The sequence below is a fragment of the Python bivittatus genome, unplaced genomic scaffold (assembly GCF_059951505.1).
Source record: "Python bivittatus isolate LINGU-HERP-01145 unplaced genomic scaffold, Pbiv_v1 ctg000580_np1212, whole genome shotgun sequence".
Taxonomy (NCBI): Eukaryota; Metazoa; Chordata; class Lepidosauria; order Squamata; family Pythonidae; genus Python; species Python bivittatus.
In genome coordinates this window covers 23,573,189-23,597,945 of record NW_028277087.1, presented here as the reverse complement: position 1 = coordinate 23,597,945, position 24,757 = coordinate 23,573,189, and the positions used below count along the sequence as shown (strand labels likewise).

General features: G+C 40.0%; 1 protein-coding gene and 1 long non-coding RNA gene across 3 annotated transcripts in view; one reads left to right on the top strand and one right to left on the bottom strand.

Moving 5' to 3' along the window:
* Window positions 1-6,088: 6,088 nt before the first annotated feature.
* LOC148214693 (uncharacterized) lies at window positions 6,089-24,111 on the bottom strand. 2 transcript variants are annotated; one of them, XR_015797678.1, is made up of 3 exons: window positions 23,810-24,111; window positions 10,342-10,445; window positions 6,089-8,726 (listed from the first exon to the last, which is right to left on the bottom strand). It is a non-coding gene; the product is annotated as an uncharacterized LOC148214693 (long non-coding RNA). The 2 variants fall into 2 exon arrangements; XR_015797677.1 differs by having other exon boundaries at window positions 6,089-8,563.
* AKT1 (AKT serine/threonine kinase 1) overlaps window positions 23,008-24,757 on the top strand; it is a 116,905-nt gene continuing 115,155 nt past the window's right edge. Inside the window, exon 1 of the mRNA XM_088149769.1 lies at window positions 23,008-23,329. The gene's annotated coding sequence lies outside the window, so the exon portion shown is untranslated. The remainder of the gene's footprint in view (window positions 23,330-24,757) is intronic.

The window sequence follows — 24,757 nt, the reverse complement described above, 5'->3', positions numbered from 1 at the left end:
CAGAAAAACTCCACTTCCTGCAATAAAAGCCAAGCCCCATTTATGAGCATAATTGGCCCTGCCTGCTTTGTACCAAGTTCCCCTGTCTTGCAGGCCTCACCCATCCCTTCTGACTCCCAGCCCTTAACATCACTGCAGAGGGCATGGACTCAGAATGCCAGAAATGAGAGGCCATGTGGATCCAAAAAAATCAAGATGGCAAGTGCGACTCCAAAAAGCACACCCTTTTTTATGGACATCACTAGCACAATGCATGTAAAAAAGGGTCAGGACTTCAGTTGCACGGTCACAACTGCCATTATGACTCTTTTGACCCCTGATGTCTCTGCCAGGAGAAAAGTGTAAGGTCTCGACTCATTTTTTGATCCCGGGAGAGAAAAATAAGTCATGGATAAAAGCTGAGGAGCTGTCAGGACTCAAATCCTCACTGCAAATGAGGCAGCTTTCGAAGCACCAGCTGCAGCAACTAAGTGTAGGTGAATATTTTAAAAAGCAGGTTGAAAATAGAAACCATCAATGTAGAGGAAATAGGTACCAAATCAGCTGGGGAACAGCTGATGATACAAAATCAAAAGATTAAGAGAGGAAAGTGACATCTGGTTGGCCACTGTGCAAAATAAAATCCTGGATCAGGGGTGTCTGCAAATTTCATTGAAATTATGAAATGTGTGTCATGGTATCATGGCATAAGCTCTGCCCCTTAAGTACATGCTGTGAGGTGCTGCAATGCACATTTCATCATCTGACCTCCCTGCCTCTTTCACAGATGCCCATGTGCTGCACCGAGATGGGCCTTGGTTTGCTCCAGTCCTTGTGCTCTCTTAAATAAGCAGACCAGTAATTTGAATGAAATGTTGAATGGGTCATTTATCAGGAAAAGTATTTTATATCAGACTTGAAAGGTGGGATGGAGGGATTCTTCCACAAATGTATCTTCCCACTAGACTACGCATGTCTTCCTTTATCTCTCTCCAGATCTGGAAAAATGTTTTTCATAAAAATGTGCATTTGAAGTCCATGGAATAAGAATATGCAATACATTTCTGATTCTGATTTTTAAACATGGAGGAGAGTGTACATAAGTGCTTTCAAACATCTACCCCAAAAATGTTGGTAATGTTTGAGAAAACTCTCTAAAGAAGTATAGATCACTAGTGTTTGCAGATGTGTTCGTTCTGTTCTGATTGGTCTGTCTTGCCAGTCTGTTGTGAATGGTTTGGATCTTGTACCTGGTTGGGTGATAAATCATATTTAGTTCTATTGTTCTGTTCATGACCCCTTTATTTGAGTGCTGGGCTTCCAGGAATTCTTTGGCTCTGCTGCTGTTTGCTTGGCCGTTTATTTCCGTATTATCCCAGTCAAATGCATGGTTCATTTTGAGGGCTTGATTCTTTGATGCAGTTATGTGTTCCTTGATTCTTTGCTGTAACTGGCATGCTGTTTCCCCTGTGTAGTGTCTGTTGCAGTCCTGGTAGCTGATTCTGTATATGATGCCAGTTCTTTTTTGGTGGGTTGTGCAATCCTTTGGTTTACACAAAACTAACACATCCAACCACCACACAGAATTCAAACCCACAGAGATTATAAAGACAGCAGGGTAATCTCCATTGTTGGACCATGGTGCTGATGAAGCTTTGCTGGAATGCATAGTGAAATGTCTGAAGCACTCATGATCTACATTTCGGTAAAGATCTTCCTGTGCCCAGAGAACCCCAAAGAAAGTATGTACAGACAGCCTGGGCCAACAATATTCCAAGAAATAATTAAAATAATAACAAATACAGGGACCTCAAACGTAAGCCAAGCAATTGAAGAACTTTGACTCTATTTTCTTTATAGAAAAGAAAGATTCCAAATGTCTTGCTAAATTGACAAGACAGAGGATGAACTATAAATGTATATTCATGTTTTAAAAGGTGACCCAACCAGATAGGAACAGTAAACTATAAACCTCCCTTGTTGCTTTGTAAAGATAACAAAACCAAGAAGACTGAAGATCAGACTGAAAGGGCACCATTGGATTATTATTGAGAAACATCAGAAACAACTATAATCTCAAATAATATGGAAAAAAATAGTTTGACATACGGTGGGTAAATATAAATTGGGTGGGCCATCTTTGTCCTTTAACTGTCATAGGTGATGAACAAAATACATGTCATGGTAAGAAGCATGTTGTGGTTCAGCAGAAGTCGAAAGGCTGTACAGTATTAAGCCTTCAGCCTCTTGCTTGAGGTGATGTTGTAAATAGAGCAAAAACCAGTAAATTCTTTATTGAATAGGAAATGTTTCTTATATGTACATACTTTAAGGGCTTTTCTGCAGACATTGGACACTGTGCTTTGGATCTTAACTCCTCTGGGAGATAGGAACATTCAGAGGAACACTCCTGAAATTAGAGGATATTATTTAAGAGAAGAATTTGGATTTTTCCTTGATGATTAAATGGAAAGTAGTGGGGTTTTGTTTTGTGGTGAAGGGAAATATGTCACTGTCACTCTTGCCCTAGTCACCTCCCAGTTGGACTTCTGCAATGCATTCTACATGGGGTTGCCCTTGAAGAGTATCCAGAAGCTTCAGCTTGTGCAAAATGAATAAACTAAATATGTTTGAAACGGTAAAATTCAGTCTGTTCCAGTTGTTACTTTGTACATTTTCTTGCACTCCATGAACTCACAAAGGTTATATTAACATAAAAATATTTCTCCGAGTCACTTCTGAGAATCGGTATACAATAGTGGTTAAAGTGTTGGATTAGATCTGAGAAGACTCAGGTTCAACTCCACACTTAGCCAGAGAAATGTGAATGAGTGACTTTGGGCTAATTATTGGTTGGGTTATGCCTAGCATGCTTAACCTGGTCAGTTCAAAATCTAGTAATTGCATTCACACAACAAGCTAATTTAGTTTGCTTAGGTCTGTCTGTCTGTCTGTCTGTCTTTCTGCTTTGTGTATTTTATGAACCCATGCCATTTGATTAATTGGGTTCTTGATGTTCTCTGAGTTTGGTTGCTGCCTTGGAAACATTTCATTACCAGGCTAGGTAACATCATCAGTGCATGGGAGAGTGAAATTTGCTGGTTGTTTATATGTACGTAATGGCTTGCCCTGACAGTCTTGGTTGTCTTTTAAATGGTATATGGTTTAGCTCTCTGTGTCTGATGATGGGTGATTTGTCAGAATGCCAAGCTTCCAGGAATTCCCTGGCATTTTGGGATTAGGCTTAGTCTAAAATGTCAAGATTCCCAGTTGAAATAGTGGTTGAATTTGTCTATGCGTTAAGAGATTAAGGAATTTTCCTCATGTCTTCTCCCTGCCACCTGATGTTTGTGAATGCATTCTACCAATTTTCCACCTGTCTGCCCTACATCTTTGCATTGTATGTTGTAGATGACTCTGGTTTTTTCTTCTTTGGTTACTGGGTCTTTGGCTTTGCTTAGGATGTTTGGGAGGAGGTGTTGGTTTGTCTGCTACATTGATGCCAAGAGTGTGTTTTTGCTTGTCTGAATAATGTTCTTATGGAGCTGCTCTTGTGGCAGCTGGGCTGTTGCTTTGATAGTGAAGCACTTGGTTAGTGGGGGTTGTTTTTCGATAAATTTGGGTTCCCCATCTGCCATTGTTTCCTCTGCTGATATCCAGGAAGGATAGTTTGTTGTTTTGTTTTTCTCTTGTAAATGTTATTCCTTTAAGGTGTTGTTGGCTCTCTCACGTGTCTTCTCTAACTCTTCCTTTTCTATTATGATGCAAGTATCGCCTATGTAATGGACCCATATTTTGGGCTATATGTGTAGGAATGCTATTCATCTAAGGGTTGCATCACAATCTCAGCTATAAATCCTGAGATGGGTGATCCCATGAGCATTCCTCTGATTTGTCTGTATATTTGCCCATCGAACTGGAAGTGGTCAGGCAAAGGTCAATAAGTTCCATGAGTTTGAGTATCTCAATTTTTGTATGTTAGGTTTAGTGTGTTGTATGGTAGTGGTGCAATGGAGTCTTTGGCTACCTCTGGATCTATGGATGTGAAGAGTGCTGTAGCAACAAATGACATCATCATTTCATCTTCTTTTTTTTCCCGTAATCCACACTTAATTTATTTTATTATTTTACATTCTTAACTTACATAATTAACAACACAATCTTTAAATTTAAAGGGAAAAAAATTAATAGAAACAAAACAAAGCCAAAAACTCAACCCCAAACAAACTAAGAAAGAGAAAAAAGGGGGGAAACCTACCTTATATATTATACTTATTAATAGTTTACTAATAAATAAACTACTATAATTTAATCAGTACAAAATAGTATTGTATAAAAATAATAAAGGTGGGATAAAAATCAAATAAATAAATAAAATAAACTATCAAAAAATCTCTGCCATAGTAAGACATATTGCTACATCCTTTGATAGGTGGAAAATACTGCCTTTTCCAAAACAGATAGATCACACATTTCCAATAGCCATTCCTTAACATTTGGAATAATACCACTTTCCCAATTTCTCAGTAAGATTCTTTTAGCCACCCTCCATGCTTGATACAACCATAATTCCTGATAAACAGTCAGATTCCCAAGCTTTGGTATATAATTTAATATCACATTGACATCTTTAACATTTAAATATTTCCCATAAATCTACTTGTATACATTAACACACTATTACAAAAACATATCAGATGATCACATGACCATTATTTTGGGAGTCCAGTATACTCAAAGTACAATTTTTGATGAATCAACTTGAATCTCAGATCCGTAGATACATTTAAACATTTTTGAGGACATGAATTCATTGATGGGGCATTATTGGAAATTCCAGTTCTTTAGTCCATGTTTGTAATAACCCAGAAATGTCTACTTTAAAAATATTCTTGAGCTTTGGATAGTTATATGTTATAGGTTTTACTTCTGTCATGGATTCCATCAATTAAGAAAGCATCTTAGGTGCCTTTGCAGCAACCAAAGTATCTGGACCATATTTATTTGTTACAGCATGCTTAAGTTGAATATTTATTTATTTATATTTCAAATTTGTCACCGCCCATCTCACCGCAGAGCGACTCTGGGCGGTTAGAGATACCACTGCAGACTGGGAAGACCAAATTCATTTTGAAGTTGGGAAAAATCCTTAAAACAGTCATTACATAACAACTGATCCTGGCTTCTGCCCAACCATTCCAATTGAACATTTAATAATTTCATCATCATAATTGATTTATAACATCATTTTGTTAGGTCTTCATTTTCTGAAGGCACTGTAATGGTTAATTGATAGAGGGTTTACTCTCCTCCATGTAGTGTCCAAGGTTTTTGGCGAAGTTTTTGGCTAAACTGTATGTTGGGTCCCCAGTAGCAATGCAATGGATAGAGTAGTATGCTGGTTTGTGCATTTTAGGCCACCCATAGGAGCTTGGGAGGACAGGTCCACTGCATTTTGGCTGTCACTGCTCTTTTTTCTGGTTTGTTCTTTCTTGGCTAGGTTGTTGAGTCTTTTCTTGATTTGGTTGTCCACTTTCTATATAGGGTTGGTGCTTATGGGTTTATAGATTTCTTTGTCCTTCAGGAATTAGTTATCTCTATGTATTGTGTTCTTTAGTGGAGGTTTGCCTGCATGCAAATTTCTCCCCTGCCTTCTGAAACATCTGACATCTATATGTGGTTCCAATAGCAGAGAATATATGGAGGCCAAGGTTGAACTGTTAGGTTCTTGGTGTTCTCTGAGCTTGGCTGTTTTGCTGCAGACATTTTACTACCAGACTAACATCATCAGTACATGGGAGAATGAAGTTTGCTGGTTGCTTATATATAATAGCTTGCCTTGCCAATCTTGGCGGAGGTGTGGGTTCTTCCTTGATAGTTCCGTGATTAGGGTGTTGTTTTTTCCCTGAGTGTTCATCTGGTACTGTTTCCTGCTTATCTTAGGGTTGGTTGCTAGGACGGATGTGCTCTGGGCTGCTTAATTGTAATGTGCCATGGATTAATTCAGCAACCAAGGTAAATGTGCTGTGCATTCTCAGTCATATGCTCTCAAACCTACCTTCTAGGGTGGCTGGTGTGGGTCTTCCGGGCTGTGTGGCCGTGTTCTTGAAGTTTTGTTTCCTAACGTTTCGCCAGCACCTGTGACCGGCATCTTCAGAGTGCAGGAGCACAGACAGGAGCAGTTCTCTCTGTGCCCAGGGTGATGTGACCCTTCGGTGGATATTTATAGAGATCTGAGTGGGGGGGAAAGGGGGGATTGGGTGTGTGTGGGGGGGGTTGAGTTACTGAGTGGCTGCTTGTTTTGGTGTCAGCATCTGTGTGTATCTTCCTGGGGATTAGGCAGGGTTTTTTCTTCTATTGAATTGTTAACGAGGGGCTGCTGGGGGTGATTAGCAAGTTCATTGTGTGAACTGTTCACATGTCCTGGTGGTTGAGCTGAGTTCCTTGACCTTTTGTAGGCTGTATTTTTCAGGATTGGTAGCCAGGTTTTGTTGATTTTTAGACTCTCCTCTTTTTTATTGAAACTGTGCTGGTGTTTGTGAATCTCAATGGCTTCCTGGTATAGCCTGGTATAGTGGCTGTTGGTGTTGTCCAGTTTCTCTGTGTTTTCAAATAGGATTTTGTGTCCAGTGTGCCTGAGAGCATGTTCAGCTACTGCAGATTTTTTCTGGTTGCTGTACTCTGCAGTGCCTTTCGTGTTTTTTTATCCTGGTATGGATGCTGCGTTTTGTGGTCCCGATGTATACTTGCCCGCAACTGCATGGTATGTGGTATACTCCTGCAGCGGTGAGGAGGATTTTTGTCTTTTGCTGATTTTAGCACTTCTTGTACTTTTCTGGTGGGTCTGAAGATTGTTTGGAAATTGTGCTTTTCCATCAGTTTTCCCATGCGGTCTGTGACCCCTTTGATATAGGGCAGAAATACTTTGTTGGTGGGTGGCTGTTTTTCTTCTTCAGTCGCATGTTGCTTTCTTGGTTTGATGGCTCTTTTTATTTCATTCTTGGAGTAGCCATTTGCTTGTAGGACCCAATTAAGGTGGTTAAGTTCAGAGTTTAGGAATTGGGTTTCGCAGATCCGATTGGCACGATCCATGAGGGTTTTGATAATGCCTCTTTTCTGACGTGGGTAGTGGTTGGAGTTTTTGTGTAGGTACCGGTCTGTGTGGGTGGGTTTTCTGTAGATACTGGCGAAACGTTAGGAAACAAAACTTCAAGAACACGGCCACGCAGCCCGGAAGACCCACACCAACCATCGTGTGCCGGCCGTGAAAGCCTTCTACAATACTACCTTCTAGGGTTGTTGTTGTGGGGAAGAATTAGAGGAAGAAGTGCAATGTATGCCATCTTGAGCTCCTGGAGGAAATGGGGTATATAAATATAACAAAACAAGTATTAAAGAGGTGGCAGATAACAGCCCCTCTCCTTACTCTGGAGTTCCTTTCTCAGATCTGATAACTTTCATATTCTGATAATTGACTGCCAAAGCTGAGCCATTAATCTTTTGTTTCTGAACAAAGGATATGATTGGGCTAGCAGGTTCGGCATTCATCTGACACCACATTAAGAGTAGACTAGAATAAAGAGCTTGTTACTACCCATATAAAGGCAGACAAAGAGAAAATGCAAGCAAATGTCACAGTCTTGGTGCCTACTGCTAGGAATACCCTGTCTGATACTTATCCACCTGATCTCACATATGGGTATTATAATAAATTAGTATAATGCTATGGTTGAGAAGCCTCACTCCAAAGACTGTGATCTTGTCTTCAGGATGTATGTTGTGCACCATTCCCTATGTAAAATCAAAGACTACGTGCAGCAAAAGATTGCAGAACTAAGAGAAAATTATAAATGCTTTCCAACAATGGCTGCATTTATATGACTTTTCAGTTATGGCATTGTTCTAGCATCTAAACAGCTTGTTCTTAATGGCTTTTTAGAAAAGCCATTTTTTAGAAAATTTTTTTCTAAAAATACCCTATTTTTAGAAAAATACCCAGAAATTTGAATTCATATGACAAAGCTATAGCAAGAAATCATATCCAAAATGCATGAAAGTATGACTTCTTTACAGACATCTCCTGGGTTTTCACAAGTTACATAAATATATACTGGATGATAACATTTCCATTCTTGTCTCATTGCTTTCAGACACATTTGAAAATGTATTTCAGGAAAACTCTTTGAATCAAGATGGCAAAAGTGTCTGCACTGGTATTAGGTGAAAAGCAGGTGAGTTGTTCATGAGAAATCTCTCTCTCAATCACCTTCAGGGAGACACTTTTAGGTCACTGAATGATTTATCTGACATTAAAATTACCTTCAGAATGGACACATGTTGCGACCTTGTTGGAGAATCAAGGCAATATTCCAGAGAATGCAACAGCCAGATGGACAGAGTCCTGTGTTTCTGCCTGTGGGAACATGGCACATCATCTATTCTGGAACTGCTGTGGAGTCATTCTATGACTGTTTCTGCAAATCTTGGCAGGACAGTTGCCACATCTCTACTTTTCAAAATTGGTATTTTGTTGTTGTTGTCGTTGGACTTACAGCTCTGGGGCATAAAAAGTTCTTCTGATGATCTTTAATGACAAAGAAGAAAACAACCTTAACTGCCATCACCGAAGACTTGGAGAAAGTCTGACCATAGTCAAAGCTATTTCATTTATATGACAAGCCTGCAAACTTCTGGCAGAATAGATAATAATGTGATTCCAGTTCCAGTGGAATTGAGCTGAAGCATCTCTTTGGGGAAAAAAAAAAGGTAAAAGGGATGTTTAATAAAATTAAGTGTAATACATTTGTTATCCCAAATATGTTGCCCAGAATCAGAGTCAGGCAGCATATAAATTAAATATACTGTATTCTTATGGTTGGTCACACAGTCAGCCAGATGTTTAGACTGGATTTGGCATTTCTGTCCACCTATCAAATGTTCCCAAGGACCTGGGATAGACAGATGTTGTTTAATAATATTAAAGGTATTGTCACAGGATGTAAGTTGTTTAAAGTAAAGCTGCCTTTACAATTGACTGATGATGATTTTGTTAATGCTGATGGTGTTCAAGTGGTGCTCCAGATGTTTTGGAAGTGCACCCAAGGCATCTATTACTATTGGTACTATCTTTACTTTCTTCCAATACCCTTTTTTCTTCTTCAACTGTCTGGTGTGCTTGCAACATTCCACACTCACCTATGCTCCTTAGTAAGTAGGATCTATTGTTGAATATGGTTAATTCAATACATTTTAAATAAACATGGTTGATCATGTGTGAACCCAGCCAATTTGCACATCACATTAAGCTATAAAGCATGATTTACAAAGCAGAATGCTAAGCATGCTAAGTCAAACCCAAGCCCATTAAGTCTTAGGGAGTTATGTGAGTTCAACCAATATGCTTTAAGAATTCATATATTTTAGAAACTTTGGAAGAGGAGGAGAAACTTCCTCAGAAAATCTCCAAAGAATACTCTTCAAAGTAAAAGGATATTAAATTATATCTTTCTACTTTAGCTATCAAGCAGGCAGAGAAACCCAACTGATGCAGTTTTAATTATTGTGTAGGAGAAAAGTTCTATTTTATTTATTTGATTTTATCCCACCTTTCATATAATTTGAGTACTGTTTTTCAAATAATTATACAGCTGCAGATAATACACAGATTCTCTGCCAGAAGAAATAAATAGCACTTTCATGTCAACAGCTATTCAGTGTCAATGCTTCAGCATAACTGTCCAGGAAGTTGGATTGGTTTGTTTAAAATTTTGTATTGATTTCAAAAAATAATTTCTCAGGTCTGCTTCAGTTAGCTACTGACAGGCAAATCATTTGTTATGAAGTTATCACTTTAGGAGGTTTGGGTTTCTCAACACTTGGGGGAAAGACGACTAGAATGCTGATCAGCTGTTAAAGATAATATGGGAAGGGTGGTAGAAAATTCCCAAGAACTACATAATTCAAGAGGACTAATGCAGCAGAACTCAGGGTTATGATTCAACAACTGATGGAGGAGATGCTTTTGAAATCCTACAAGGGATATTTTGTTTCTGTCAGAAGGAGGTTTGGGATTTTAATTATTGTTTTTGTTATTGGTACAGACTTGTCCTGATTGGCTGTTCTACTGTTGTTGCTTACCCTAAAGAGAAATCCATCATGATTTGGCCAAAAGGGTAACTCAGTAGTAATCCAAAATCTTGACCCAGCCTGGCTTTGCAATCTGCTGAAAACAGCTGGATTCCTAGAACACCACCTTTATTAGTTTCAAGGGGAATATATCAGGCCTGGAAATAAGGAAAATGATGGAGTGTAAGATGAGTTGGGGGAATGAGAACAACCTTGTATTACTTAGCTAGCACTCACCTTTCAATCAAAGACAACAGTGAAGCTTTCACTAGAGAAAAGTAGAATAAAGATCTTGCCATCTGCAGCTGGCCCAGGGACACATGGCTGAGGTGGAACCTGGACTGATGGGGAGAGAGGGAGAGAAAACCAATGATGTCTTCCATAACTATGTTATATTGAATAAAACCATAAATGAGTGGACTGACATACTATGCTAAGTCATAGACCATTGTTTATAAACTGTAACAGCTGAGTTTTCACAACAGGCTATGCTAAAACCAAGCAAGTCACATAGTTTAGTGTGGCTTGAGAACCAGTTCTTGCATTATCTGAAACATAAATGGATCCAGCTGAAGCACCTTGGCCTTTTCTTACCTCATTGCTTGTATTTTCTTGTGGATGACCAAGAGTGGTTAGGGGAGCAATACTTTTAACCATCTTAGTCATTTGTATTCTTTCCAACCCAATTAAATTTGGGAAAGAAACTACATGCGTACAGGGGCTTGGGACTCTTATCTGTCTGTCCATCGGGAGGATAACCCTCTGAAACAGAACACAGTGGATCATATTTGGTGTGGTGGGAGAAGCCAGCAAAAGAAAGATCAAGTTTGAAAATGGACTGGATCTGGCCAGAGCTGTGAAGAAAAGCATTTAGAAAAAATTCACTTCTCTGTGGGAGAAGGGGATGGGCAGTGACTCAGAATGTTGTCAACTGCTGTATTCTAAGCTCCCTTCCTCTTATTGTGTGGCCCAGAGTGCACAGTATGCTGCCTGCCCTGTATATCCCAGTATACACATACAGACAAAAACACAGAAACACAATATGAGGAGAGAGAAGACACCCTCCCACTTAAAGCAATGCATCCAACCTGATTAAACCTTCACACACACACACACACACACACACACACACGTGACATATATGCACTGGCCTGATTGATCTCATTGACAGATACAATACATGACAGAGGCAGCACACCCACGTATACATATATACACACACATATTACTTCATTACACAGAAGAAAATACAAATGCCTCCTATGACCCCTGCTGGTAAAAGTATTGGAAAGAATTCCAAAACCCACGCTCTGCATGATTTTCCTACCATGTTCTTGTCTAAGACAATCTGCCTCAACCTGATGTTCTTCACATCAGCTCCCAAAAGTTGTGATCTTAACCCAGAAGTCCCTAAACTTTTTTTGAGCCAGTGGGCACATTAGCAATCCTGATACCCTTGTTATTCAACTTATGGACAGAATGTGGCTTTGCAAGCTGACCAGTTGCTCAGTATTCGTTCACCAGAAAGCAAACTGGTAAACTCGTGCTCTGTTACCTTCTCAAGTTTTCCTATCAACCTGGGGTTTTATATTTTTCTGAACAGTAGACTCATTAACCAAGCCAGCTATGTACCATTTCTATTTTCTAAGTTGTCTATAGTCCCCGGAGGTGCGATTGGGCCCCTCACTCCTGGCCTTCCGTAAGACTTTGAAGACCTGGTTCTGCCACTTGGCCTGGAGTAGGGAGGGAATACTTCAAGCAGGGGGATGGCTAGCCCCATAGTGGCCAGCTGTCCGCAGCCTGATTTTCCATCCTCTTGGATTTTCCTTTTTTAGTATTGTTTTAATTTTGGATCTACTATGTATTTTATATATATTTATAGTTTTAATGTTTTTTGTAAGTCGCCCAAAGTCCCCTATTGTGGGGGAGATGGGCGGGGGAGAAATCCAACAAATAAATAAATAAAATAAATAGTCCCTATATGACTTTAAAGGGTATTTCTGGAAATAAAAGATAATTCTGGAGGGTTGTGCTTTGCTTTGTAGTATGCCCCCCGTTTCTTTTAAAGGATAATATTTTTAAAAAAATTAAAATGAGAGTAGATCAGGGGCCCTTATGGTGCCAAGTGAGTTCATGGTCACATTCTACACACAGTTGCCACAATGAGGATCTCATTTCTAAAATTTCTGAAGGATACTAGATTGAGAAAGGTTAAAGGAGAGAGAAGACAACACCTCTAATGCATGGAAATGAGTTGTGCCCATTTTTCAGTATTGCAAGAAGGTAAGAATTTTGAAAATAGGAGGCTGGTGAAACCATTGGCCATCTTTGTCAGTACTATTTACTCTTATTGGCAACGGTTCTCCAAGATCTTGGAAATAAATCTTTCCCATCAGTTAAAGTGTAGCTGTTGTGTTGATCTGGATGAATTAATTATTTGGCTAACCAATACGTTACAAAGAATTAATTTTATAGGTCTTTTTAATACTACCCTAATTATTAGGACTCTGGGCAGTGAACAGCAAACCAAACCCAGAAGAATAACTTAATATAACATCATCATTAAAACAAACATAAAATAAGCTGCAGTTGCCCATCAACCACACTACAGGCCAAAGGCACATTGGAATAACACAGTTGGAACAAAATGACAGCCTTTTCTTTTAGCCATACAGGCTGAGAATTCTGGAATTCTAGTCCAAACATCTGGAGTGGCTGACCTTTTTCAAAAAAAAAAAATAATAAACAATCTGCACTCCTTGCCTTTAACAGCAGCCTGTCATGCAGATGGTAAACAAGCCTTATGTATATAAAGGAGCACAATAATGGGCAACCTCTGGTGGTCCTGATGATGCTGAACTACAGTTCCCCAGAGCCCCAGCCAGCATGCTTAGAGTGGGAGATGCTGAAAGTTGATGGATGAAAACATCTGGAAGGTCATCTGTTTCCCACCCATCTGGCTGGGAATGTTATGGGAGCTGAAGCCCAGCCTGTCTGGAGCATACTAGGTTGGGAGAGACTCTTCTGATGAGAAACAGCTTCATCTTGCTTATCACATGCAAAGATTGTACCTGGCCAAGATGGGGTTTTTATAGAGTTGTACTTTTCAATAACAAAATACAAAGAATGATATATAGAATGTCTTTAAAAAGATCTAGGGTCACACATACTGAAGGGAAATTATTGGATATTTCTGTTGAATAAGTTTCATTAAGTCTTTAAAACACTATTATAGTTTGTATGTGCCTTTTCAGAAATGTAATCTTTCACAAGCTCTTTCGTGTGGGACAGTGGCACACCCAGAAGTATTTGAATTATTACACAGGTTGTTCAATTTACAGATGGCCCCAGTATTAGTATAACCCAACATAACCGAGTCAAATATTATAAGCTTGGATAAAAGCTGGATATTAATAATTGCTGAAAATTATATAAATGAAAAATGGGAAAAAATTCTTGGCCATCCACAACTCATGAAAGGTTGTTGAAATGCCAGGCTGAAATAGATGTAGTACAGGTAGTCCTTGTTTAGCAACCATAATTGGGACTGGCAACATGGTTGTTAAGCAAAGCGGTCGCTAAGTGAAACTGTGATTGTGCTTATGATCTTATTTCAGTTTTCCTTTGCTTTACAGACCTGCCAAAGTTGTAAATGTGAGGATTGCTTGTAAAGTTACTTTTTCATCACTGTCATAATGATGAACAGTCAAACAAGGCAGTTGCTAAACCAGGACTACCTTTAAATACATTACCTGAAAATATTCAATGAAAAATGCAAAATCTTCATTCACTATATATCGAAGAATGTTTCTTGTAGCAACATTCGGACTGTCTGCAGTCACTCATGGCTGTCTAGCATCTGGTCTTATATGCACTCAATAAGTTGTTTATGTTGTTCTTTTTAGTTGATAGGAGACAGAGCATAGATAGGTTCTCAAGATTTTCCCTTAGGCAGCATTTTCCCATAGGAAAGAAAAGGGGGTAAGGCTGAGATTTGGATTTCAAACCAAAATGGATTCTAGACATTGTTCGTTACTGAAGCTCATGGTGAAGAGATGCCATCATGGGACAAATCTACCCAGTGTAAATGGCCTCTGTTGGAGACTGTAGATAGAAGAGAGGAAGACAGAACAAATTCTACCAACAATGAGAGAGACAAAGCTAGCCTAAGAGAGAATGCCAGGTAGAATGATGATTTCTTTCTAAGAAATAGGAAGGGAATTTAGACATAGAAATAACAATATACAGTGGTACCTCTAGTTACGAACGCCCCTCCTTACAAATTTTTCGAGATACGACCAGCTCCGGCCCCAAAAATTTACCTCAACTTGCAAACTCGCCTCGACTTACGAACCGGATCCGCGGCCATTTTCCACCCATGCCACGTGGTCCGCGGCCATTTTTCCGCCCGTTCCACGTGGTCCGCGGCCGTTTTTCCGCCCTGCCGCGTGGTCCGCGGCCATTTTCTGCCCCTGACACGTGGTCCGCGGCCATTTTTCTGCCCCGACACGTGGTCCGCGGCCATTTTTCCGCCCCGACACGTGGTCCGCGGCCATTTTTCCGCCCCTGACATGTGGTCCGCGGCCATTTTTCCGCCCTGACACGTGGTCCGCGGCTGTTTTTCCGCCCCTGACGCGTGGTCCACGGACGCCGGAATGGATTAACGGTAATTACATTGAACCTTATGGGAAAATTTGCCTCGTGTTACGACCAATTCGAGTTGCAACCAGAGTCACAGAACGGATTAAATTCGTAACTCGAGGTTCCACTGTATATGGTTGTTTGTTTTTTCTGTTGTACACTGCCCAGAGTCACATTGTTTGAGATCGGTGGCCTTATAAATGTAATAAATAAACACACACAGTATATTTAATCAACAATGTAGGTTACATACACACACACACAGAGTAGGAAAGTAGGTAACTTTAAAATGCATAGCCAAACGCAAGCCTCTAATTCAGCTTGGAGGGAGGTGGGAGTGTGAAGGAAAAGTAATTTGGCTTTTTTTTTTTTTTTTTTAATCTGTTCAGTCGCGTCCGATTCTCAGAGACTGCCTGGACAAGCTCCTGCAGTTTTCTTGGCAAGGTTTGTCAGAAGTAGTTTGCCATTGGCTCCTTCCTAGGGCTGAGAGAGAGGGACTCGCCTTAAGGTCACCCAGCTGGCTTTGTGCCTAGGTGGGACTAGAACTCTCGGTCTCCCAGTTTCTAGCCTGATGCCTTAACCATTACACCAAACTGGAGAGCCAGTTTGGCTTATCTTGCTGTAAATAAATCTTGTCTCAATGCTTGTAAGGCAGAAACTGAAGTTAGAAGAAAACTTGCTGTGCTAATAAAAAGAAAAAAAAACATACAAGACACGTCTTATGTGATGTGTCTTGGTTCAAACCCACAAAGTACAAATATTATTTGTGACATTGCTGTTTACTGGAATAATGAACAGTCCATTTAGGAATGCATTTTATTATGTTATGGGATAACTGCATTAGCTATGTTTTATGCCTTTTTTCTTGTTGTTGTTCTTTTTGTTTATTAAAAATGAAAATGTTAATTTAATGGAATCATGACTACTACTGTGGCTGTAACAACAGAATTGTTAACTTCTTATACAGTAAGCAAAATTACAAGATGAATATATATATATATTCACATATCTCAAGGACTTGTGTGCTACTTTTCAAAACACTGCTCTTCCTGAAGGCAACATACATGCTATAAAGCCTTTGTAAAATTAACAACAATATCTAAATTATTACAGTTAGAAGAATAATTTCACTTTGGACCAAGAATCCTGAAACAAATGTTTAAAGCCTTTTTTTTAGATAAAAGGCAGTTTTAAAATCCAGCAACCCTCTTTAACTAAAGGCAGACTGAAATAAAAACATTTTTTTACAAAAGCAATGCAACAATTATTTATTTTTGCCTAACCTCCCCTATTCCAAAGGTACTTCTTAAAGATGAATTCAGAGCCTCTGGGGCTTATATTTGCAGTAGGTTTATCTGGCAGTGAAAGCAATCCTTCAAACGATATGTTCCTGAATAATTAAGTTTTTACAAAAAAAAGTAGTAAAAACTCTTCATATAAATTGGAAGATTATTATCCTTATTACTAGAGCTCACTGATGTATTTCCTCTAGTCTTCCATCTTTTACTGGCCAACATAAGTGTGTTTGCATGATATGTAAAGTTATGCAATTTGAAATTAAAGATGGTTGCTGGCTTTGAATTCCAGTTAGCATTCAAAGGAAATGGCCGCCACATTGGTTGAATAGCATGCTAGTCTTCAACTAAACCAAACAATCTACCAATCACCTGGGACAGATAGGGAGTTATTCAGGTGGGATTAACATGGTGATGTAGGTACCCATTAATGGATTTTCCCCATTAACTACTATAGTTTAGCACATTGTGTGAAAACTTCCATTTGCATAGTCCTGGTTTGCACATGTGCTAAACCATGGTTTACAATCACAATGGCTAAGTTTGCACAATGTGACAAGCCAAAATTCAACAATCCATTTTATGGCTTAGCCCAATCTGTGAACACAGACATTGCCCTAAAAACACATTTTGCAAAACAAACCTCTGGAGATCATGCACAGTTTTGCTATGGAGAGCTTGGATTCAGTACAGGAAAGCTTATTTTAATAAGACAAAGGGCACTGAATATTTTTTGACTGTGCCTGTTAAAACAAAGAAAACCCAGCCAGTTTCAGCTGAACTTGCACATAAGAGCACTTTGCATCTCAGAATAAATAAATCACGGAGAACATTTGGAAAGCATATTTCAACAAAGAAAAGGAGTTAGCACGTAGTAACAGCGGACCTCCTCCACAAAGGTAGATTTCAAAGATACTATCAAGGTGATCAAGAGAGAAGATTGTATAATTAGGATTCTAAACATGCTTGTTACAAATACAAGTCTCCACCTTGCCTTCCATATACACTCAAAGGTGCTGAACAGACAGACTTTGACAAACACATTTCTTCCATAAAACATAGAAAGCCATCTCCTGAATAAACATGACAATTTTTTCTAGTAGTTTTTTCAGTTGTAAACATATAGTTTTCCTATTTATTTAGGTAGTTTCCCTGCAGGAGTTTTCATTGTGAAGATGGTTTCAAGCATGATATATTAAATAAACAACAATTGTCTAACAATACACTCAACCATAAACCATGGTTTACCATTAATAACAGCTGGGTTTGCACTACATGTTAAAACGAAAGCCAAATAAATTGCATTTAACATCATGTGCTAATAAGAGCAGGGTCTCTGGGAGGAGCTGGGGAGCAGAAGGCCTACCTCTTTTCTATGTGCACTGTGACACTAAACACATGTATGAAAGAGATACTACTTATGGCATGACAGCATAATGTTGCTTGTCATTTTGACCCTGTGAATTTTTATAACATCCTCAGAATAGAACTAAACATGCTGGTTATGACGGCCTTGCTTCAATACTTTTATTCGAAAGGTGGGAGATTAAAATAAAGATTTTTAATGCAAAAACTGCCCCTCAAATTTTATATAATTTGGATTACAGCTGTCAACAATAACTTAATCCAAGTGCCAGTTACATTTTTAAGAACACTTGTAAATGTTCCAAGTTGCGTTCCAAATTCTGTTATTCTCCTGGAAATGGGGCAATGCCCTTTGAAAACAAAAGCTTGGCTAAGTACTGTTACATTTTGGTTTCAAATATGTGTTTTCAAAAAACAAGGAAAGACTGCTATGGGAAATCCCAAATGATTCTTAATATAGATGCATTTTTAAATAGGTGTCCCTAAAGATTGGTTAGGTTGGTATTGATCCTGATTACTTGTTTTCCAGAAATATGGCATCAGCATTTTATCATACAAAACAAAGATTATGGGATAACTCAATACAGGAATTAATGGCAAAAGTCACTAATATATTAAAATTTTACTCAGATAAAAATCCTAAAATTACATTGGCCACAACCAAATTTTTAACTATGTAAAACAAGATCTTTAATAACATATTAGTAAGTTCAAGTTTTAAATGTTTTATATAATATTTATCAATTTATTTGTTAAACTGATCTAATGTCAAACTTTTAGATTATATGTATACTTTGCTATTTGGGTCTTTTGGCTATAAATACAATTATATATGTATGTGTCAACTATCTAATTCTTGTATTAGTAGTTAACTTTGTTAAGTTTCAAATATGCTATTTTAGCTTAAGAAAGAGCATGGGAACCACTGGGTTCATACATCATGCTAGGTCAGAATGTGGTTTATCTGAGGTTTAGTATGATGTGCGAACCCAGCCAGTGTCATTTATAAACCATGGCTTAGTGATATATGTAAGCCCAGCCCATTGTGGCCTATTCAGTAAATCGTGTTTATCAAAATTGGGCTTAAGGCAAATCAGTGGGACTTAACAAGGATGAATTTTAAGTGTTGTTTGCATGCAATTAATTTAGTCTTTTGGTTTGCATACCTAATACTCAGGAACATGAGTATGAATGAGACCAGGTGATTGCACAATAACGTCCTCTTCTAGAGGCACTCCTGGAGTTTCCTCAGCAAACAGTTCACAGACTTCACAAGTGCATTGCTTTGAAACCTGAGGTTTAACATGGAACTAGTTTGCATGACACTTACTAAGTTATGTTGTGCCTAGGCCTAATATGATATCTGAACCTAGACCAGTGATGGCGAGCCTATGACATGTGTGTCAAAGGTGACATGCCACGACATTTTGGGTGACATGCCAGCATTCACCAACACCCAGCAACTATTCTCCCTGTTTGAGTTACCAAAGAAACTGAATTTGTTTTACTCGTATTTCATTTTTTGTAATTATTTTACGTTTCTTTGTTATAATACATCGCACCATACATGATTGGACTGTATTTCTTTTAAATAAAATATGTAAAGAATTGTTTCTCTTTTGTTCGCGGAGAGGGTGACACACCAGCAGAGTCAAGTTAAGCATTTTCTGAATTTTTGACACACTGAGCCCAAAAGGTTTGCCATCGCTGACCTAGACCATATGTCAAATTAAGTTGAAGAATCATAGTTTGAAATCAGTGCTTATCATTAGTTACTCATCTAAACCATAGCCTGATATAATCTATTATTCTAATTAATTCTCCATATGGGAAGCTACAGTTGCTGTAAAAAGGGGCTACCCTGTCCAAACAGATTGTCTATTCACAGCTATTTTTTCAAATAACTGTAATTATGCAAGGAGTGAAATAACAGGGCTGTGTAAATATTTGATTCCGAGATTCGATTCAAAAGTGACTTTCTGGATTCTCCAAACTGAACTGAGTTTCCAAATCAAAATAGATGCCTTCAAACTGGACCCTTTTGCATATCCACAAAATGTTTTTCCCCCAAATCCTATCCAAAATCTGAATCAAACTGACTTGATCTGATGATTCACCTCCAAAATAGTTTTTTCCCCACACAGTTTAATGAAACAGAAACAGATTAACACATAGAATAATGAAATGGGGTGGGGGGGGAGAATGTTCATCCTTTATTCAGCCCACTGTTCTACTTCTCTGGCTTTTGAAGCAGTTTCTAACCAGAAAACAAAAATTGGTTACTAACCAAAAAAAAGAATACACATGGCTTTAGTTTTCCATGTTATGGCACTACAATGATAGGTAAGTAGCTTAGGTAAGTAGATTTGTAGATGATTTACTTTAGTATATCGTAAACACATACACAGTTCATGACTATGTGCCCCCATATCTTATCCAGTATGCCATGATTAAATGTATGCCAGTGTGTGAACCAGGCCCATTGCACAACAAGCTGAGGCAAACCTGACACTAATGGGAAGATGTGGGCCACCATTTTGCCCTCTCCCATGAAATTCCAGAACTACAATTTGTAGCTTTTTTAGTGCCCAATACGCGCCTGAAGTCAGGTTATCCATTATATCTGGTATTTATGTATGTATGTGTTTGATTCATATAGCTGTCCATCTCACATACATGACTCTGGGCAGCTTACAATAAAATAGATAAAAATAAAATACATAATATAAATTTTAAATTTATACTCTACCTTTTTCTCCAGGAGAAAAATCAGTGTATAGATGCTCTTTACTCATTAGATTTACATTCTGACCTAATAATTGCAAGCAGCATCTGTATCACTCCCCCCTCAAACTTTCCCCACAGCAATTCTGCGGAGTAGACTGGGCAGAAAGAAACTAACTGGTCCAAAGTGACCTAGTGAGATTTTTTAAATAATTAATTGATTAAATATATATGCCACCTGATTCCCAGTGACTCTGGGTAGTGTACAAATTGTTGAAAAAACATTAAAATAAGAAAACAACACAAAACAAAACAGAAAAGAACAAAGATAGCAGAGATAACAAACCCAAATGGGAACAAAGAAAAAGAAGAAAATGGGGTTTCAGTCGTGCTCGCCAAAGGCCTGGGCAAAGAGCCAGGTCTTCAGGGCCCTTCGAAACACCAATAGGGTGAGGGCTATTTGAATCTCGGGGGAAACCTCATTCCAAAGGGCAGGCACTGCAACAGAGAAGGCACACTTGTGGGGTCCCAAGAGATGACTTTACTTAATCAAAGGAATCCGGAGTGTGCCAACCCTGCCAGATTGGATCGGCCAGGCAGATGTTATGGGACACAGGCAGTCCCTCAAGTAACCAGATTCTATGGCTGGAGGTAGATTGAAATCTGGATTTCTCCACTCCTTGTCCAACACTTTAGCCCAAGGATTTTCAAACTGTGTGGAACCTGTTACTTTTTTAAAAAAAATTCATGGAACCCACAACCAAGAAGCCAAGTTCTGATAGAAAATTACCAATAGAATATATGAAGCTCAGGGTTGAACTGTGGAGTTCTTGGTGCTCTCTGTACTTGGTTGTCTGATTGCAGACATTTCATTACCCGACTAGGTAACATCATCAAGTGCTAGTCAGTGTGGGGTTTGCTCCCTGTTTATGTACAGTAGCTTGCCCTGCCAGTGTTGGTGGGAGTGTGGTTTCCTCCTTGGTAGTTCCTTGATTTTAGGGTACTTTCTTCTGCTTGATTGCTTGTCTGGTGTTAATCCCTGCTTACCTGGGTGCAGGTTGCCGGAGAGGATGAGTTCTGGTCTTTTTGTTTCCTTCTTAGCTTTCTTATTTTCTTTTTTGAATGGTGCGTAATGGTGTGTTACACACCATTCGGGTGCATAATGGTGTGTTACACGCTATTCAGGTGCATAATGGCATGTTACACACCATTCAAAAGAGCAAACCCCACACTGACTAGCACTGATGATGTTACCTAATCGGGTAATGAAATGTCTGCAATCAAACAATCAAGTTCAGAGAACACCAAGGACTCCACTAATAAAAAATTGGCTACATTCAAGTTAACTTTTTCTTCCCTTTCACAGAACCCTATCAATTTCTTGCAGAATCCTATGGTTCCATGGAACATAGTTTGAAAAACCCTGCTTTTACCAATATTCTGGCTGTCTGGTTAGTCTTAACTGACAGAAACCAAGTTAAGAGTTGGCTTCAAATTTTGGTGCTCGCTGGAAATGATGGCTTGTCTGAGATCACACCTAGCCAAAGGAAAGCGACAGAACCTCACAGAATGGAGGATTAAGATGGTGGCACACTGGTTCTCATTCACCATATGAGCTAAATCAATGAAAGAGAGGGGTCTTTTTCTACTGAGGAGAAAAATTGGAGGAATCTGGCAGCACCTTTCAAATTAAATTTGTTAGTTTGAAAAGGTGCCACCAGACTCCTAACTTTTGGCTACCACAGACTAACAGGGCTCTCTTCCCACAATGCCACATTAGGAGGAAGTCACCCCAGCCTAGAAAGATTACTCTATGATGCTCTAAAAAGTGACTGATAAGGAATAACAATTCTGGTTGATTTCCCTTCTTAAATCAAAAAGTGCAAGAGGTGTTTTTTTTTTTTTTTTTGGTAAGGAGAACTTGTTTGGCTAATACTGGATGGGAAGAAAGCCAGGGATTGGGCCATATCAATTTCATAGAACTCTGTTCATTTCTCCATCATCTCATGATATTTTTCCTCCCCCTCCAAGTATTACTGCTGTATTAAGCATTACAAGTATTACTTCCCTCCTAGTATTACTGGTCTTTTGATGTTTTTGTCACTTTAAACATCAAAAACTTTATTCCAACACTGTATTTTTTAAAATTTCTTTTAAAAAATACTGACTAGCTTCACACATGCCAAGTGACTGTTTGCTTGACTATGATTTACCAAATAAACCACAGTCAGCTAAGTTTGTAAAACACACTAAGACCAAGCCAAATAAATTCACTAAGTACTGTAAAAGATTTAAGGCAATATATGAACTTGGCGGAATAGTTTACTCCTATATATGTTAAGGTCCTCCATGAATCTTGCATGAAGGAATTGGGCCTTTTCCCCTTTCCCATCGTGTATATATAAATGTTATTTTTTTACTGTTTTAAAGTTGTTGCATTTTAATTTATCTAATGCAAACCGTGTTGAGATTTTTAATAATGGGAAGCGACCTAAAACTATAGAGGAAATCCCACTGAACTCTCGGCTGTTTATTCCCACTCAGCCTACTTAGCACAGGCAGGTAGGTCTGCCTGCCTCTCCTCCAAAGCAACCCCCATTGGGTTCAATGCCTCGGTAAACGTACCTAGGGCGGCAGCATCCAAAAGCCGAAGCCGCGCCGTACGAACCGAGGAAGCAAAGAAAAGGAACGCGTTGGTAAACTGGGAGGCGGGAGGGAAGTGGGCGAGTTTCCTGGAGGATGTTTCCGAGTCTGTACGTTTGCGTGGGAGGCTGCCGTTTGTTATTATTTATTTCAAAAAATTGAATGGAAACAAGGAGAGGAGCATGCCGGGCGGTAGGACCCCGCGGGCGTTCCGGGGAAGAGACAGAGAGAGTGTGTGCGCGAGTGAGTCAAAGAAGGGAAAGGAAGGGAAGCTGGAGGAACTGGGAACGGCAGCAGCTACGCTCCAAGCCCACGACGCCCAGCTTGCCTCGTTTCTCTTTTTCAAAGGGAGCCCGGGCAGAGGGAAGGAGCCGAGCCCGGGCGCCTCCAGCCGCGGGCAGCCTTCTGCGCCTCCATTCATAGCCGATGCAGGCGGGGAGCTCCATGGGCTGATTCCCTGGGAGACCAGCAGCACCAGCAGCAGGCGAAGGCGCCTGCAACAGCTCGCCTAGGCCTCGGCTCCGGCCAGCGGCTTTAACTGCATCTTTCCAGGCCATGTAAGTGATCCCCCGCGCCGCTCCCAGGTTAGAGATGGGGAGGAAGCAGCTATGGGGCCTGCTCTGCCTTTCGGCTGCCCTTGCTGGCGCATTGTCTGGAGCGCCCGGCCGCGCTGCGCTGCACCTCTTTCTGCTCCCTCGCTGCGTCTTGTGGCTGTGGGTTTGGCAAATTTTTCGTTGTAAAAGTGACTCTCCTGCTTACAGGCCTGGCTGGATTCAATTGTTTATTCCTCCCCCTGTCCCCCCCCCCCCACCTTTTAGTGCATTGCAGTGGCGGCGGCGGCGGCTATCTGCAAATGCAGCTGGGCGCCAGGCTTTTGGAATGGTTTGCACCCGAAAAGCGAGAGGAAGACGACGAGCTCGGTGCCCCTAGGTGGGTGCGCGCGAGCAGCCTTTCGCCCCACTCCGCGCCCCGTTTGGGTCCTCTCCATTTGTTTTCTTTTCCATCTCCCTTTTTCTCTGGGACCAGGGGTGACTCACGGGACAATCCTGACCAAGTCCGAGGGAGAAGAGTGGCTGCGAGAATTTCCGTAGCGGGCTCTGGCTTTGCAGACAATCGGATGCAAAGAATTGTCGCTCCGCTGGCTCCCCTCCCCTTTTCTCTGCGGTGTTTGTTTACCTCTGGCTTCCCCATTTGCTGGCCACAGCTGTTTGAGCAGGAAAGAGACAGGATCTCGGTTCGTCTTCCTTCTTTACTTCCTAGGTAGCCGAGTCTCTGCCTGCGCAGCAGCGATGAAGGAGGGAGCTTGCAGGGAGCATCCAATATTTCTTTTCCTTTCCCCGCCATTCAGCGTTATAAAACCCAACGGCTCTCCGTTCTCATTAGACGCGTCATCCCCTTGGGCTTGATTCGTCGATCCGATCTTGGTAAAAAACACGCGGCGGCTTCACACGTTATGCTTGTAAGATGCATGCCCAAACAACGTAACCGGTGAATGAGGCAAAGCCGTGTGTCACGCCAGGACTATATTGGACAGCCATAATGGCCCGTGTCTACTCAAGCGGAGTGTGCTCAGTTGCGTGCCCGAGCCTGTGACCCTGTGTAAACGCCCCTTAAGTTAACTCTCTGGAGCAGTGTTTCTCAACTTTGGCAACTTTAGTTTGGGTCGACTTCAACTCCCAGAATTCCCCAGTTAGCCATGTTGGCTGGGGAATTCTGGGAGTTGAAGTTTACCCATCTTAAAGTTGCCAAGGTTGAGAAACACTGCGCTGGAGTCTCATGGAGGAGTTTAAAGTTTGATCAATTTACTTTTTAAAATAAAAGGAAGTCTTTAAAAAAAACAAAAACAAATATTTCGGGGAATTCTACGCGTGTGTATCTCAGACAGAATGTTAGAATTCATGGTTTTAATATCCTGAAAATGCCCCATTGATTTGAACAGTAGTCATGGAGTCATAAGATTGTACAGTCTCTGTATTACATGTTCA